Here is a 19,759-nt window from a genome sequence, read left to right on the forward strand (position 1 = left end):
AACTTCAGGTATGTGTAGTTCATTTTGAATAATTTTATGGAACACAACACAATCATCGAAATTGGAAAATGAATATCCTGTTGGTGAATCAGCAACTGTAAGAGAATTAAGCTCTTCAATAATATCATTTGATAAAAACTTCTGATATTCATCTTTTTGAAAAATTCTTTTAGTTGGTGATTTTATTGGTATAAACATAGCTGGAGGTGAAGCTGTTGCAATGCTGGCCTGGTATATTGTAGGAACAGGCTTCAAATTATACAACAAACGAAATCGTTTTTTTGATGCTCCTTTGTGTACTAAACTTTCATCAAAATGTTTTAAGCAGATCACAGATGATTTAGTGACAGTCCAACAATTTCTATTTACAAATCTAACCCATATCTTTCTCAAGTCATCATCTTTTAGAAAACTAAAGACTTGTATTACTTCACCATCATTATAATTTGAGGTACAACCGACAACACAGCATTTATTAACCATTATTATTATTAATATTAATTAAAAAGCAGCCACAAATAACAATACAAAATTGTTGAAGTTTAGTAGAGATGTCAATTAATCTAACGCAAAAATTTTTATCCTGTTCCAGATATACTTACTTAACATTTATAAGGTAATATTTAAATTACCTTATAAATTTTAATATTATAATGGAATATTCGTTTTTTCAACTGGCCTTCTATTTTTTTTCGATTTAAGCAGAATAGAAGGCCGTGTATTTAAGTAGGCCATGATATCTATACATATATATATATATATATATATATATATATATATATATATATATATATATATATATATATATATATATATATATATATATATACATATATATATATATATATATATATATATATATATATATATATATATATATATATATATATATATATATATATATATATATATATATATATATATATATATATATATATATATGAGCAAAGTTGAATATGTAACGAAATTTCGAACACAAAATTTCATTCGGAAAAATGAAGTGCTTCACTGAAAAACCCATGTTTTTAACGGGTTTTGTCTAAAAAAAATGTCTAACATTTCGCAGCTTATCAACTTAAATTGAACTGGGAGTTAAAAAAATTAACTGCAACAACTGTAGCAAAAGTCATTTTCTCATGTTTTAAAACAACTCTGTACATACCCCCGATAATTTGTTATACATATAAGTTATTTACCTGCAATCTTTTTATTAACAAGGAGGTCTTATGTAGTGACTTAAAGTCATTAAGCGAGAACCTGCAGCAAAAACAGAATTTGTGTAGCAAAGACAGAAATTCTGTAAAATATACACTCTCCTTTTATAAAATCTTTTTTAATGAAGAGGATCGCAATCATTAAATGATAAGAGGAGGCTGAATAAGTGCGAATTTCATAACTGCGAATCTGCATAAGTGCGAAGCAGTTGCAAAGACTGACATTAGTGCGAACTGGCACAAGCGTGAAATGGCATAAGTGCGCCGAAAGAATTTGCAAACATTGGCATAAGTGCGAACTGGCATAAGTGCGAACTGGCATATGTGCGAATCAATTGCAAAAACTGGCATAAGTGCGAACTGGCACAAGCGCGAACTGGAATAAGTGCGCCGAAAGAATTTGCAAACATTGGCATAAGTACGAACTGGCATAAGTGCGAAGTCAAAGTAAGTCAAAGTTCGTGGTGCTGAATATCGAGCTATGCTTGAAGAAAAACTTTCGCCTTGGACCCATCAGCATTTTGAAGATGAAGAATGGACGTTTCAACAGGACGGTGCAACCTCTCAAAAAGCTATACAGACTCAAACTTGGCTGGAAGAGAACTTTCCCAATTTTATCAAAGTTGAAATCAGCTCTCAGAGACAGATTGGTGAATGGCCATCAAACTCACCAGGCTTGAACCCGTTGGACTACTCGCTTTAGAGTATTCTAGAGACCAAAGCTTGCATGAAACCCCATCGATCAATTTAAGAGTTAAAAAAAAGACCTGATTTAAGCCTGGAAAGAAATCCCAATGGAAACAATTGCTAAAGCTGTGGATAATTTTCTTAAGAGATTAAAAAAGTGCAGGTAGAGGGAGGACATTTTGAGAATATATAAATAACTATGTCTGACGAACTGTGTACATACATTCATAACCTGTGTACATACATTCATAACCTATTTTGCAAATGAAATATATTGTGTTTTGTAAATGAAATACTGTGTTTTGCGAAATGGCCCCGAACTTTTTACGCACCCTGTATATATATATATATATATATATATATATATATATATATATATATATATATATATATATATATATATATATATATATATATATATATATATATATATATATATATATATATATATATATCAGGGGTGGATCCAGGATTTTTATTGACTGTATCAAAAATGTCATAAATATTTTTTCCATCAAAAAAAAAAAGGTCCGCGCTTTCCACATTTGCCGACAGTACTAAAAGTCCAAATTTGCCGACTGTAGATAATGCAATAAAAACCGAACAATTTTGTAATATAGATTCATCGTACATCATATCATTAACCGTACATCATTATAATATAGACACTCTAAAGAATTTTTTTTACTAACTACTTCCTTTCACATAATATATGTAAATGGTTAGTAGTTAGTAAAAAAAATTCTAAAAACTAAAAATTTATAGATTTTTAATTACTATTTGAAAATCTGTAAGTTTTTAATCAATAAAAAGGTAAACAAATTCTTTTGCAAAAACAAAGTAAAATAAAGAAAAGTCGGCTATAAGGCCGGGCCGAGCCGGATTTTTGATTTATATATATATATATATATATATATATATATATATATATATATATATATATATATATATATATATATATATATATATATATATATATAATATATATATATATATATATATATATACATATACATATATATATATATACATATATATATATATATATATATATATATATATATATATATATATATATATATATATATATATATATTTCAGTTTTACCTTTTTGAAGTTTTGATGCCAACCAGATCATACGCTAAAGTGTTGCAAGACGTTTTAAAATTCGCATTAGGTAAACCTTCTATTAAACGTGTTTTCTTCTTTTGAAACGTTTTTAAATTGTTTGACTTCTTCAATAATAAACAACTTTTAGAACAGCAACAAACACATTTCACCATTTTTTTATAAACATAAACAAATTTCACCATTTTTATAATAGACTAAATAAAGAAAAATTATAAGCGAACCAACAAACGGTGCTACTTAATTTAGTCTTTATAATTAAAATATTATCGTTTTCATTTGGGCGGCTGAATAAGTGCGAATTTCATAACTGCGAATCTGCATAATTGCGACTGGCATAAGTGCGAACTGGCACAAGCGCGAACTGGCATAAGTGCGAAACAATTGCAAAAACTGGCATAAGTGCGAACTGGCACAAGCGCGAACTGGCATAAGTGCGCCGAAAGAATTTACAAACATTGGCATAAGTGCGAACTGGCATAAGTGCGAAACAATTGCAAAAACTGGCATAAGTGTGAACTGGCACAAGCGCGAATTAGCATAAGTGCGCCGAAAGAATTTGAAAACATTGGCATAAGTGCAAATTGGCATAAGTGGCGAATTGGCAAGTTTGCACTTATGCCAAATCGCACTTATGCCAGTTCGCATTTATGCCAATTCGCACTTATGCCAATGTTTGCAAATTCTTTCGGCGCACTTATGCCAGTTCGCGCTTGTGCCAGTTCGCACTTATGCCAGTTTTTGCAATTGATTCGCACATATGCCAATTCGCAGTTATGAAATTCGCACTTATTCAGCCGCCCAAATGAAAACGATAATATTTTAATTATAAAGACTAAATTAAGTAGCACCGTTTGTTGGTTCGCTTATAATTTTTCTTTATTTAGTCTATTATAAAAATGGTGAAATTTGTTTATGTTTATAAAAAAATGGTGAAATGTGTTTGTTGCTGTTCTAAAAGTTGTTTATTATTGAAGAAGTCAAACAATTTAAAAACGTTTCAAAAGAAGAAAACACGTTTAATAGAAGGTTTACCTAATGCGAATTTTAAAACGTCTTGCAACACTTTAGCGTATGATCTGGTTGGCATCAAAACTTCAAAAAGGTAAAACTGAAATATATATATATATATATATATATATATATAATATATATATATATATGTATATATATATATATGTATATGTATATATATATATATATATATATATATATATATATATATATATATATATATATATATATATATATATATATATATATATATATATATATATATATATATATATATATATATATATATATATATAGAACCCTTAGATGTTGTCCGAAAGTTTTTTCGATATTTTGTTGACAAAAAGTAAAAATTAAAATGCAAGACCGGAATTTTTTTTTTTTAATAATGATAGACTGCCTGCCCCAACCAAACCCTCAGTCGATGTAGCAGCACTCCCTTGCGGGTCAGGCTATTTGTCAGTCGATGTAGCAGCACTCCCTTGCGAGTCAGGCTATTCGTCAGTCGATGTAGCAGCACTCCCTTGCGAGTCAGGCTATTTGTCAGTCGATGTAGCAGCACTCCCTTGCGAGTCAGGCTATAAGATAGTCGATGTAGCAACACTCCGCGCATGATTTACAGTAAAAAAAATAAAAATAAAAACATTTTATTAAAAAAAATAAAAATAAAAACATTTTATTAAAAAAAATAAAAATAAAAACATTGTTTATATTGTTAAAAACATTCAAAATGTTATAAAAACATTCAGAATGTTTTTAAAAACATTCTGGTCAATTAAATTTGCGTTTTTGTGGTTTTTTTAAAAAACGATTAATTTGTAATTAAATTAATGGTTTTTACTTTCGTCCAACACGGAAATGTTGGACGAAAGTCAAAAGTAATTAAAAGTGACGTATGTGTCGGCGTAAGAATCACTTTTTTCCTTCCGCTCTTCCTAAAGCCAACAAACTATAGATCTATATATATATGTATATATATATATATATATATATTTATATATATATATATATATATATATGTATATACATATATCTATATATATATATATCTATATATATATATATATATATATATATATATAAATCAAAAATCCGGCTCGGCCCGGCCTTATAGCCGACTTTTCTTTATTTTACTTTGTTTTTGCAAAAGAATTTGTTTACCTTTTTATTGATTAAAAACTTACAGATTTTCAAATAGTAATTAAAAATCTATAAATTTTTAGTTTTTAGAATTTTTTTTACTAACTACTAACCATTTACATATATTATGTGAAAGGAAGTAGTTAGTAAAAAAAATTCTTTAGAGTGTCTATATTATAATGATGTACGGTTAATGATATGATGTACGATGAATCTATATTACAAAATTGTTCGGTTTTTATTGCATTATCTACAGTCGGCAAATTTGGACTTTTAGTACTGTCGGCAAATGTGGAAAGCGCGGACCTTTTTTTTTTTGATGGAAAAAATATTTATGACATTTTTGATACAGTCAATAAAAATCCTGGATCCACCCCTGATATATATATATATATATATATATATATATATATATATATATATATATATATATATATATATATATATATATATATATATATATATATATACAGGGTGCGTAAAAAGTTCGGGGCCATTTCGCAAAACACAGTATTTCATTTACAAAACACAATATATTTCATTTGCAAAATAGGTTATGAATGTATGTACACAGGTTATGAATGTATGTACACAGTTCGTCAGACATAGTTATTTATATATTCTCAAAATGTCCTCCCTCTACCTGCACTTTTTTAATCTCTTAAGAAAATTATCCACAGCTTTAGCAATTGTTTCCATTGGGATTTCTTTCCAGGCTTAAATCAGGTCTTTTTTTTAACTCTTAAATTGATCGATGGGGTTTCATGCAAGCTTTGGTCTCTAGAATACTCTAAAGCGAGTAGTCCAACGGGTTCAAGCCTGGTGAGTTTGATGGCCATTCACCAATCTGTCTCTGAGAGCTGATTTCAACTTTGATAAAATTGGGAAAGTTCTCTTCCAGCCAAGTTTGAGTCTGTATAGCTTTTTGAGAGGTTACACCGTCCTGTTGAAACGTCCATTCTTCATCTTCAAAATGCTGATGGGTCCAAGGCGAAAGTTTTTCTTCAAGCATAGCTCGATATTCAGCACCACGAACTTTGACTCCATCTGGAACTAAGAAGAGAGGAGTTTTACCATTGTGGTTAATTCCTGCCCAGACCATTGTTGTAGCTTCTGTTGATGGTAAATGATTATTTTTTTGAGTGGCAGTGGTTCCTAAGATAAACTTCTGTAATTTTGATTGCTATAAGCTTGCTCAACATTAAACCATTTCTCATCAGAAAACAGAATTTTTTGGTGTCGCCCAGCACTAAAACGTTTCAGAAGCTTCCTGCATCGGTTCAAGCGTTTTCGTTTCATCTCTTCTGTAAGTAATTGAGCTGTAATATGTTTCCTGGTTTTTAATCCGGCTCCTTTCAGAATATTTCGGACTTATCCTTCAGAAATTCCAACAGCTTTAGCCATTTTTCTTGTTGAGTTTTTCTGTGTTCGTGGGTTTCTTTTGATTCAACCTAAGATTTTATTTTGGTTAGCTGGAGTGTTGGCAGTCCAAGGACGTCCACTTCTCCGTATGTCTTTATAGCTCCCAGTTTCTTGATATTGATCAATGACTTTGGATACAGTTTGGTGATGTTTGATGTTTAGAAGTTGGACATTTTCTTTCACTCTTCTTCCTTGCTCATATAGACAAATAATGTGGGTCTGAGTTCAGACATTTTTCCTAAAAAACAGTACAAACATTGTTTACAAATGGGGTTATATTGTGTAAAATTTAAAAAACTATATAGAGTGCATAATAAATTCGTCTACCTTGTTTAGAACGTTATAGAAAAATGGCCCCGAACTTTTTACGCACCCTGTATATATATATATATATATATATATATATATATATATATATATATATATATATATATATATATATATATATATATATATATATATAAATATATTTTAAAGAAAAACACGATATTTTTTATTCGTGTCATGTTTCGTAGTTAACATACTACATTTTCAAAAGATAAAATTAAAGTTTTAAACTCTGGATATAAATAAAACATCAAAATTTGAAGACATTACAGAGAAATATTAACAGACAAATAAAATTGTTACAAACCAATAAAAATTATAATACAAATTATGATACCGTAAAAAGCAAAAAAATAAAATTATAATTAAATTAAAAAAACAAATTAAAAAAAAACAAACTAGATAGACAAATTTATATTATAATGAACAGTTTGTTTATTTAAAGATGGGTTTTCCCATTTAATATGGAGTGCTTCTTTAATTTTCAATTTGTTTTTTGTTAGAAGCAGTATCCAAAATTTTAAAACAATTATAGATGAAATTAAATACTTATAAACATTAGATAGTTTGTCACTGTAAGATGTTCATGAATCCTTGTTGTTAAGTGTCTGGAGGTTTCTCCAATATAACTGTCATTACATCCAGCACAAGAAAATTTGTAAACAACATTGGATTTGAGCAGCTTAGGAAGTGGATCTTTTATACAGAAACTGTTTTGTAATTTGTTGGTAGTGAAAATTAAATTAATTATAACATCTTTACAATAATTTTTAATGATTTTATTAACTTTAGATTTAGTAAAATTTGAATATAATCCTATAAATGGAAGTTTATAATATCTTATATTATGATTATCAATACTATTTATTACAGATGGATTTAACTTTTTATCAACAAATAATTTAATTTCAGTGTCAACTATTTTAGGTGGATACTGGTTATTTTTTAAAGCATTAGATAGATTTTTATGTCCTTTTTAAATCCTAGCCATGGGTTGTTGATTTTACACGTTCTATCAATTAAACAACGTATAAGACTAATTTTATAACAATAGGAAACAAAACTGAAATTATTTTGTAAAAGATCAGTATATGTTTTGATAAACTGTTGTTATTGATAATCGTTCGATCGTTATCGTTTCTCGTCGAATACAATCATTAAGTGAACGATTGATTACAAAAATGAAGAGGGGTTCATGATTAAATGTAGCAGACTCAAAATTAGGTTAGATATTTGTTTTTTTAAAGGTAGTTTGTCATTTATAAAACTGTATTTTAAAACGTTATTTGGTTTTTTTAAATATTATTAAGGCAATTTTATAGGCATAAGTTTACTTTTTGCGCCTAATAAAATACCCCGGTTTCGGTTATTCATAATCGATGGTGTCGTGCAGGTATAACTTTTTTAGGATCATTTTTTTGCAACGCGTGTTTTACTTTAGTTCGAGTTTTTGGTAGTTTGGTTTGTGTTACATTAGTTCGAGTTTTTGGTAGTTTTTAAAATTTTATAAAACTGGAAGTATAAATCGCATAAATATATATATATATATATATATATATTAACAATTACAAATTATTGTTGCAGACATACACAATATCAATTTGCCCAATTCTTATTCTTTATTAGACCTCACAATTTGTAAAAGGATATTTTAAAATGTGAAGTTCAACCTAATCATAAAATAAAGGAGAAAAAATATATAGAATACTCAACCTTAAATTATTTTATACATAAACATTAATATTATGAATTCTTTTGTTTTTTAGGAAATTCAATAAATAGTTATCAAAAATTGTTGGAAATGCATAAACATATTGAATGTTTTAAAAAATTATACAAAAAATTATTTTTAAATTTTTACTTTAACACATATTTCTTCAAAAAATAATCCTACTAATTTTACTTTGTAATCTTTAAAATACAAGTAATTTAATTAAACACAAAATAAAAAAATATAAAAATAAAAAAAACACCCCAAAAAAATTTAAAAATATTTATTTTTAAATTTTACTTAATCACAGGTAATTAAAGAAAAAAAACTCTTCCGAATTGAACTACTATAGCAGTACATTGTTGCGTAACTAGTTTAACATGTTGCCTAAGCAATAAGACGCGTATTTATAAAAATGAAAAAATAACAAATAGAGAAGTGTTAGTATTACTAAAACATTTAAAAAATACAATAAATAACTTTAAAAGTCATATCTTGTTATACGATATGTATATAAATAAATTGATTTTAATAAAAAAGGCAGCGTATAACTATTTATACATTTTTTATAAATGACAAACTACCTTTAAGAAAATAAACATCTAACCTAATTTTGAGTCATTTAATCGTGCTGCATTTAATCTGCTACATTTAAACCCCTCTTCATTTTTGTAATCAATCGTTTACCTAATGGTTGTATTAGACGAGAAACGATAACGATAAGCCTAGATCTTCTAGTGCTTGATACCCATGGCATTGAAGACAAAGAAGAGGTATTATTGCTAATTCAGTTGAGAATTTCAGAGAAAAAAGAGCCCTTAATATAGCCTTTGTTAATTCATTCAAACTAATAACTTACAAAAGATATGTAGACGATACCCATGCTCGCTTCGATTCGAAAGAAAAACAAGAACTGTTCCTAAAAACTTTAAATGAACAAAACCTCTCCATAAAATATACTGTTGAACTTGAAAACGGAAAAAAATTATTACAAATACAATGAACGGATTTTATGAATTTCAAATACACCGTAAGGATGCGATAACCAATGTTCAAATAAAACCAAACTTCAACATCGACCCAAGCATAGTTACTGGGGTCTTCAAAGGGTTTCTTTGTAGAGCAAAACAAATCCGCTCCCAAAAACACCTCTTACAAGAAATTGATTTCCTCATAGATACATTTTTAGAAAACGGCTATAACAAAAGTAATCTTATTAAAATAACCAAAAACTACTTAGACCGCGTTTCAAAAAATACTACATCTAAACAATCAAATAAGCAGTTTGTTAAACTACTTTGGATACCTATTATTGGCCCTAAACTCCGAAGAGAGTTTAAAAAATAAAACATCAGAGTTATATTTACTTCACCTTCCAATTTAAATAACATACTATGCAACAACAAAACAAAACTACCACCGAACTCGAATCCGGGTGTTTACGAGCTTAAATGCTCATGCGGAAGTATATATATTGGTGAGACCAAAAAGAAAATCAGTTCAAGAAATACGGAACACCAAAGAGCCTGTAAAAATCAAAAATGGTCGAGTTCAGGAGCCACGGAACATTTTAGAACATGCCGTGGTACTTTTGATTGGCTGAATCCTAAAACCTTGGCAGTCATTCCAGAATACAGGATAAGAAAATATAGAGAATCCCTGGAGATAAATAAAGCAAGAATTCGACAGTTTGGGCAAACTGTTTTAAATAGAGATGACGGGGATAGTGTGAAAACAAAAACTTGTGGACCAATTTTGACAAAAATTTAACTGACGTCACTATTATATTATTTGATTGGTTTTTATATTTTCTGCTTTTTATTGTCTTCTTTTTTAAACGGTTGCTTTTATGCTGTTTTGTAACGTTTTATTCATTACCTGATGACGCTGACCACAATAGGTCAACGAAAATATTGTAAATATATTATTATATCTAAAATATATTTTAAAAAATAGCTATACGCTGCCTTTTTTATTAAAATCAATTTATATATATATATATATATATATATATATATATATATATATATATATATATATATATATATATATATATATTTATATATATATATATGATATATATATATATATATATATATATATATATATATATATATATATATATATATATAAAAGTTTAGAAGACAAGTACAGACAATCATAACATTACAAGGTCCACATTTAAATCCAACACGATCAATCATTAATTATGCTTAGTTACATTACATATGGCAGCATCTGCAAATGCTGATTGACTGTACTTATTTTGAGATTAAACTAAACATGTAACACATACATAAAGTCGTGTGACAATTTATTATCGACACCTATGAATTTTGATTATTTTGAAGTTTAATCTCATTTTTTTTATATGAAGAGTAAAAATTCATTATTGAAAGTTAATCTTTTGCTTAAAATAAAGTTTTAACTTATAAAATTAGTGCTTTTTTTTTTCTGGCAACACTGTTACCTTTGACAGCCATTTTGTATGATGTCATCTTAATTATAATCTTTTCGCTGTAAACTTGTTAAGCTTTATTACCAGAGTTTTGAATTTGTTTATTAGGTTATCTTCAAAATATTTATTTAAATCAGTAAAAATATTGTTTCTTGAATAATTCTTTTTTTTTTAAGGTGGTTTACCAGGAAATAAAGTTTATATTTTTCAAATTTTTCAAATTTTCAGTTTAGATTGTTTTAAGAAAATTAATTATCCCTTAATTCATTTCTGAAATCTGTTTTTCAGAAAAATAAACACAAAAGGTTTATTTTAAGATTTAAACGAGGTGGTTAAAATAATTTTCCATAGCAACGGCCCCTATCAACACACTTTTCTTTCTTGTTTTGGACTAATTTTTGTATACTTGGCATACTTTTCAAAAAATTGAATTTTAGTATGATGGTCTGTTCTATACCGTAGATTAAAAAAAAAAAAAAACTACATTTACTTTCAGTGTCATATAAGAGATGAATAAATGACAAAACTTTATATTTATGTTTACCTTTACTAATGAAGTTGTTTATGGATTTTATTTCTTTTATTATTTAAATATAGCTAATATAAAAAGTAATGGGAAATAAAAAAAATCATTTAAGAAAAGTGAAGAGGACATTCGCTGGGAACAAGTTCCGAAAAGCAAGTAAAACCGAAATAGTAACAACAACTTAACTAAAAAAATCATGTAGTGCTAAAAAGCTTAGCAAATTTAAATTGAATGAAAAACAGTGTTCAGATGATTTTAATTTAATTATGTATTTTGCTATTCTCAAAGAAATATTAATGCAAGTTGGTAGCTGCCCAGATTGTCAAAATGGAGTAACCATACAAAATGATGATTTAAAGAGAATGGGATTTTCACACAGTTTGAAAATCAAATGCACATCATGTTCATATGAATGGTGTGTTTTTACAAGTAATACTGCGGACAAAAGCACACAAAGTAAAGGCAGTAGTGCATTTGATATTAACTTAAGAATGATTATTGCTTTTCGTGAGATTGGTCAAGGGCATGAACCTATGAGTCGTTTCGCTTATATTACAAATATGAGTTGCATGAATGTATATGCTTTTCAACATAATCATAAATTGATTCAAGCTTTTTATGATTCTGCTGCTAAAGATTGTATGAAGTTTGCTGCAAATGAAACTAAAGCAAATGCTGTTGAAAAATCCACTACCGGTGTTCCATTAATCCAGGTTTCTCTTGATGGTACTTGGCAGAAACGAGGACATTCTTCTCTTAATGGTGTAGTTACTGTTATAAGTAGCGGTCGATGTGTTGATGCAGATGTATTAAGCAAGTATTGCAGAGGGTGTCAAATTTGGTTCAAAAGAAAACAACATTCTAAATATGAAAACTGGAAAACAAATCACAATTGTTCTTTAAACCACACAAATTTGTCAGGGGAAATGGAAAGGATTGGTGCTCTTAATATCTTTCAACGCTCATTGGAATTGTATGGACTCATATATAAGTACTATCTTGGAGATGGGGACTCCTCTTCTTTTAATTATGTAGTAGCAAGTGATCCTTACGCTGAGTATGGTATCAAACCAGAAAAGTTAGAGTGCATTGGACACATTCAGAAAAGAATTGGAACCCGTCTCCGTAATTGTCGTAAAGAGAAACATGGAGGGCTAAAGTTAACTGGAAAAAATAATCTGACAGAAAGGGCAGTTAATATCATCCAGAACTATTTTGGAATGGCTATTCACCAAACTGCAAAAATTGCAAATTAAATGATGCACAAAAGATATACCAAATAAAAAAGAACATTAGAGCAGTACTTTTTCACTGTACCAATTTCAACAGTCAATCACAACGCCATGTTTTATGTCCTGTAGGACCTGAAAGCTGGTGTAAGTGGAAAAAATCAGAAGATGACCAGGGAAAAGACAATTATAAACCAAAAGTTAATCTACCTATATGGGTTCATGATATTATATTAATTGATTTCAATGATTTAACTGATGACCAATTATTGAAAAAGTGTGTTCATGGAGAAACACAAAATTGCAACGAAGGGATCAATAATGTAATTTGGTCTAGGTGTCCCAAAATGTGTTTGTGAAGAAAGCTACCCTTAAAATTGGAGTGAATTCAGCTACATTGAGTTTTAATGAAGGAACATCTGGTCTTAAACGCGTTTTTGAGTATTTAAATATACCACACAGTGGTAAGACTGTAACCGGTTCATTGAAAAAGGACAAGCGTTGTGTTAGTAATATGGAAGAAAAGAAAAAACTTTTATTAAAAAAAGAAGAATTCAATTAAGGGGATTATCTAAATGCTGGTTTGATAAAGAACAAGAACTTGAAGCTAAAAAATCGTATGCTTTTGGAAGTTTTTAGACTGTTTTTTATCTTTATATTTTTAGAATGCTGTTTTCTCAATTTGTCATTTTTTGCTATTTACCTTTACGTGGAACAAGATATTTCCAGATCGGTTTAAGATATGGAGCTGAAATTTTCAGCATTTGCAGTTATAACTTAGATCTGGAGACTGAACTAAAATCAAGACATAAGGTGCTCTATTTACAGTGTTATTACTCATTGTTCATGATTTTTTCATGTAGACCCCCTGAAAAGTGGTATAAGTTATAGCAAATTTTAATAATTGGCCTTTCTACTTGTGCAATGAACTTCATTTTAGTTCAGGAACTAGATAATATAAGATTATTTGTGCAAAATTTCGAAAGAAAAAGATAATTTATCTTTGAGTTTTCTTGTTTCATCCATGTGTACAGTTTAATGCCTTTTTCGGCTAAAATTTGATGTTTTTTATAAAAAATTTCAGAAATTCAAATTTTTTTTCATAACTAGTAACTAAATTTCGCTATTGGAACTATTTTATTAAATATTCTGAAAAAAAAAATTCAATTTGACAAAAAAAATTTATTTCCTGGTAAACCACCTTAAAGTAAAAATAGTTGTATTTGAACTGATATTTTTAAAGTTATGAGTACCAAAGCAAATTCTTAACTGTAGTACTGAAATGTGATATTTTATTTTAGTTATGGGGGAAAAAAAAGATTTGTTACCACAAAAAATTGCTGAAATCAGGGCACTTTTAATAAATACTAATCTTTCTCAACGAGAAATTGCCAGAAAATATGGTATTTCTGTACCATAATGCGGGTTTCTGTACAAAATATACACACAAAAATGGCTAATACGGAGAACTTGATGCCAAAAAGGGTTGGTAAATATGGAAAGAAGAGAACCCTAACACTACACGGGGAAAGAATACCAAGATTCTAACCAAGATTATCTTAGAAAATAGACAAGGTATCAACAATAAAATAACTAAAAAGCTGAACCAATGTGGAGTCAAGATGTCAAAGAGAACGGTTCAACGCCGTCTTCACGATCTTGGTTACATTTCACGACGCACAGTGGTTCAAAATCCTTAAAAAGTGGCAAAAAAGGAAAAAAAATAAAGCCTTTAGTTTCTAAATACAAATAACTTTTAATTATGGTAAGGCCAGATGCATAACAATTTAAAACTTTTTTGAAGCCCTTGCAAGGTTATGTATTAATTTGAAGCACTTTATTGATGCTTTTTTATGACGGAAAAAAAAACGGAAATGTTCGATAAAATAGTCAGTTTTAGAAATTTATTTTATGGAGACATTAATTAAAGTGTTAGTATTTTTTTTATTAATTTATTAAAATTGTGTCAATTCACAATGTAAATGAATGATTTTTTTCTAAAGATTATTAGGTTTAAGCTATTACTCAGCATGAAGAAAAATATTAGTAAAAAATTTTTTTTTTATTAGTAACACATTATTTGTGGTACAAGAACAAATATGTTCCGCATAACTCCACGCTGATTTTAGTGTTTTTTAGTACTGTCAGCAATACACCATTTAATGGAATAAAATTTACCTGCTCCAATTTGCTCCAATCTAAAATAAAGCTTTTATCGTTTACTCGCTAAATATTATATTCAGCGAGTATACGATAAAAGGTTATACAAGTAGTTTCAATTGTATTCTACAAAATAGTGTGCCCAATGTTCTTATAAAAACAGAGCTATTATAAAGTAGCAGAAAATCACTTATCAAATTTTTTTAATCCTGATGAGTCTTTAGAGATGAAAACACAGTGTAAAATATAAAAATTTTGATAAGTAATTTTTTTATAGCTCATATATATATATATATATATATATATATATATATATATATATATATATATATATATATATTAAGCTATAATGTAAATGACAATAAGATTGTTAAACGATTGATAACTTTTGTGTGTTATGTTATAGATAATATATAAAACATGAAAAAGAATTGATCCTCTTCAAAAAATTAAAGAGCTAGATTTCAATAAAGTTAATCTGCTTGAATCTTTGTTTAAAGAAGTTTTAAATGTTTATAACCTTTACAAAGATGACTTCGATAAATCAGAGCTTACCAACTTAAAGAATAAGTTGTCTGTTTTTAAAGCAAAAGTGGGAGCTAAGTTAGATAAGCACAATAGAAACTATGACAGATTGATTTTAAAAGAAGATGTTTGGCTACAGGTAAAGAAACAGAGTTATTTGTTAATAATTTTCTTTATGCAATCATTCTATTTAATTAAGTTTCTATTTACAGGAGGAGTTTTTCCCCGATCTTGTTAAAATAATTAAATTTAAAGAAGATCCAGGTAAAAAAAATATATAGTTTGGGAAAATCTTGGTGAAAGAAGTAAAAGAGCTAAAATTGCCCATTTAGCTGAAAACACGAAGCACTGGCCTTAGCTTCTTTAAAAAGTGCAGCAACTAAATCCAACATTAATAGAACCAATTTCATTTTTATAGTAAAGAAGGCTTTGGACCCAGATAAAACAAATGAAATTAGGAAAAACATGTCTATGCTTGAACTTGTTAAAATGAAAGTTGAAGATGCTCTCAGGCTAAAAATTCAATGTGATCTGTCCGATGAACAATACCAGATAATCAGAAATAGCTCCTTATTACAAAATGCAAACATCTATCCGTCTCTTCATAAAATTTTAATTGAAAAAAAGAAATGCTATCCTGATAATATGACTTTTTCAGAAACATCTGCAGTTTACTCCCTTCAATCTCTTTTTAATCACACACTGTGTAGAATCTTGAGTCTAAATAGTTGCAATAAAATATTTTCTGAATTATTGGTTAAAGATATCAATCAACATGGAATGATGCATTTCAAAGGTGGTTTTGATGGAGCGTCTAGCCAGAGTCTGTATAAACAAAAATATTTAGATACAATTCTAGATGAAGTTATTAAAAATGAAGAGAATATTTTCCAAACATCTATTGCGCCTCTTAAACTGACTGTTAATGGTACAGTGAAATGGTACAACAAAAAACCATCTAGTACACATTTCTGCAGACCAGTATGTTTGCAGTACAAAAAGGAAATAGATATGCTAATTAAAGAAGAAGAGGAATGATTACGAATTGAGATTCAGAAACTTGAACCATATGTAGTAAGTTTAGAGTCAGAACCGGCTGATTCATCTATGATGACAGCAATTATAAAGTATAATTTGGATTTAACTATGTTTGATGGAAAAGTTGTTAATGCACTGACAAGTACTACATCTTCTCAAAGCTGTAATGTATGTTCAGCAAAGCCAACAGAGATGAATGACATTAAATTGATTAGATCTAAACCTGTCAATAAAGAAGCTTTATCTTTTGGCCTTTCACCTCTTCGCCTTTGGATAAGATGCTTTAAGTACATTCTTCATTTTGTATATATATTGAAAATTAGGTCATTTTATGCTAAAACCTCTGAGCAGAAAGAATCAGTTAAAGAAAGAAAAGCATTTATCCAAAAGAAGTTTAAGGAAGAACTAAGTCTTATTGTTGACATGGCAAAACAAGGTTTTGGAAACACTAATGATGGTAATACTGCCAGAAGAGCCTTTGAGGAATCGATTACTTTCTCTGAGATAACTGGTGTAGATGTTGACATCATTTCTAGACTTAAAACAATTTTAAAAGCAGTTTGTTCAGGATATGATTTAGATCCAAGCTCTTTTCAAAGTTATTGTAATGAAACATCAGATAAAATTCTTTCTGAATATAATTGGTATGTTATTCCTCCAAGCGTTCACAAATATTTAGAACATGGTTTACAGATTACCGATGCATTAGAACTTCCCATTGGAGTTTATTCAGAAGAATCACTAGAGGCTCTTAACAAAGAGATTAGAAATGCAAGATTAAACCATTCATGCAAAATTTCAAAGATAAATGTTATGAAAAACCAGTTTAACTATCTTATGATAAGGAGTGATCCAGTTATATCGAGCATCCAATTCACTAACCATAGATGTGAAAATGGGAAATTGCTTCCAGTAGAAGTTCTTTCTCTTATTAAACAGTCTGATTCTTTTGTGAAATTTTTTATTTATAGTTAAATTTGCTATCAAAAATTAAATTTTTATATGAATTAAAATTTACAATAGTTATAATACTAATGCTCAGAGCATTCTATTATATACTCTTTGTTGATGACTAAATTATTATTATTATTATTATTTTTTTTTGAAAATTCTTTCAATTGTTGTTTTTAGCAAAAGGGGAGGGGCCCGGTAATAATTATGACTTAAATTTGGATGGTCGTGTACTGTGTGATCACGCCTGATTACAAGTTGGAGTGAGTTAAAAAGAGATTTAAAAGTAAATCATGTATTATGCAAACTATTACTTGATTCGAGAAGTAAAATTAGTGATCGATCGAAACCGAAATTTGAGCCGAAACCGAAAGTACCAAAATTTCGGTTCAGTGAAGCCGTAGCCGAAACCGAAACCGAAATTTCGGCCGAAATTTGAAAATGATTGTTTAAAATCCCTGAACCTTTTATGATCACCGAATTAAAGCAAAAAAAAATATTTTACATATATCTAGCCAATCACCATGTTAATCACTCCTGCTTAAAAGGCAAGCGCTCTAACCACTGCGCCACAGTCGCACAAGAAACTTCAGACCTTCTTTGAAGTTTGAATCAATTTTTGAGATTTATAGGACTGCCGGTAGTTGTATTGCTTTTTCAGTTAAGAGATTTTTTAGAGTAAACCACTTCTTAAATGTGATGAAAGTCCGCTAAGTGATTGAAGTTTTGGATTGTACGATCCACGAGATATTTTCAAATTGCAAGTTCCGTATTTGAAATCACTAACTGTCACGGTAAAATGATTCCATAAACCAGTTTTTTATCGATTATTTTCCATTGTAAAATTTAGCACTGAGAAACTTTTGATGAAACTATTGGTTTGGGTTGCTTTACTTAAATGTTAATTCATTTTAAGAATGATTTGAGAATAGTAACTTAAAACTATTATGTAACGTGATTTCAATTAAAATTTTTACAATTGTTATAATTAAAAATTGATTTACTAACAAACAATCACAATTAGGAAATCGTCATGATCCCACTCTAAATTAAAACTTAAAAAAAATCTTATAAAAGTTTTGGTCCATTTCGGTTGCGGTTTGAACCGAAATTTCGACCGAAACAGGAAAAGTAAAAAAATTGTTGAAGCAGAAATTTCGGTTTCGGTTTGTTGAAGCCGAAAGTTTCCGTTCACTAAGTAAAATTAAAAAAAATCTGCTTGCGCGTGTAAAATTTCATACGCGCGTGTTTTTTAGATACGCGCACGTTTTGCTGGTTGCTGCGCGTAAAAATAACTTAAAATCACATAATTGATTTTTAGGCACAAAAAAAAAAACTATTCATTTAATACATATTAAAATGCGACGGTTATATAATTTTTGCCGTTTTTTCTTCACTTTGAGTTACTGTGCGACGTCCAGCTTAGAAGCCTAAACTGACACCAAAAATGATGCTAAAAAGTCTGAAGTAGGCAAAAAACTATAGGAATTTAACAGAGGATAATTGAAAATTGGCAAAATTAATTTAAATGATTTTAAAATATCCACATTCTTAAATCTAACTTTAAAAATTGACTTAACAATCCTTGTATAATATTTTAAGGTATGCTTTAGCAACGAGATTACTTTCCAAGTTTTAACAAAGAAGGCTCAATATGTAAAAGGAAAAAAAGGGGAAAAGTACTTATTGGACTGCATCATTCAAACTGTTAAACACCCCACCTCTGTGATGATCTGGTCAGTAATATGTGGAAGAGGAATTGGAAGGCCCTATATTGTCGAGGGAATAACGAATCAGTTAGAATTTAAAAAAAGTCCTGGTGAAAAAAAAACCTTCATGCAGGACGGGGCACCATGTCACACGGCTAAATCAATTAAAAAATATCTATCAAAACAGAATAATCCATTACTTGATTGACCAGGAAATTCTCCTAACCTAAATCCTATAGAAAATGTTTAGGCGCTCCAAAAGAAGCAACTATCCACCCAAAACAAAGTGTATTTAATAGAAAGAATTATTCTCCATTGGAATCATAATAAAAAAATAAAGGAAATGGCTGAAAAATGCCTTAAAAGTATGCCAAAAAAGGTTCTTGCAATTATAAAGGCAAAAGGGAGAATCGCCAAATATTGATCTTGAATATATTTGCAGTAATATTAAAATTATAAAATTTATTACCAATTTGTTAAACGTTTTTTATTTGTCAAAAAAATACCTATTTCTTATATA

The sequence above is a fragment of the Hydra vulgaris genome, chromosome 03 (assembly GCF_038396675.1).
Source record: "Hydra vulgaris chromosome 03, alternate assembly HydraT2T_AEP".
Taxonomy (NCBI): domain Eukaryota; kingdom Metazoa; phylum Cnidaria; class Hydrozoa; order Anthoathecata; family Hydridae; genus Hydra; species Hydra vulgaris.